This window comes from Morone saxatilis, unplaced genomic scaffold (assembly GCF_004916995.1).
Source record: "Morone saxatilis isolate NCDOM2014 unplaced genomic scaffold, NCSU_SB_2.0 Contig22, whole genome shotgun sequence".
NCBI lineage: Eukaryota > Metazoa > Chordata > Actinopteri > Moronidae > Morone > Morone saxatilis.
The window spans coordinates 12570462-12570710 of record NW_023339785.1 but is presented as its reverse complement, the minus strand read 5'-3'; the positions used below and the strand labels follow the sequence as shown (position 1 = coordinate 12570710).

The 249-nt window shown below is 48.6% G+C and overlaps 1 protein-coding gene across 1 annotated transcript in view; it reads right to left on the bottom strand.

The window, feature by feature from the left end:
- ganab (glucosidase, alpha; neutral AB) overlaps positions 1 to 249 on the bottom strand; it is an 11748-nt gene that overhangs the window by 7247 nt on the left and 4252 nt on the right. The window lies entirely within an intron of this gene.

The window sequence follows — 249 nt, the reverse complement described above, 5'->3', positions numbered from 1 at the left end:
CCCCCCGACAATGACAACAAATACTCTAAAAGGTCTCGAATTACTTTAATGACAAAGGGGACTGAGCAACTCCCTACCTTGTGGCTATTTCAAGCTAGGCATTATGGGACAGGACCTCTAGAGGCTGCAGCATGTAACACCCACAAGGCTCCTTACAGAACCAACTGGTACCCAGTGGATCCCCCGCATACCATGGTGTAATCAAGGCCAAGGCATTGCACCAAAGACCCTTTCAAACAAGCCTTGAAC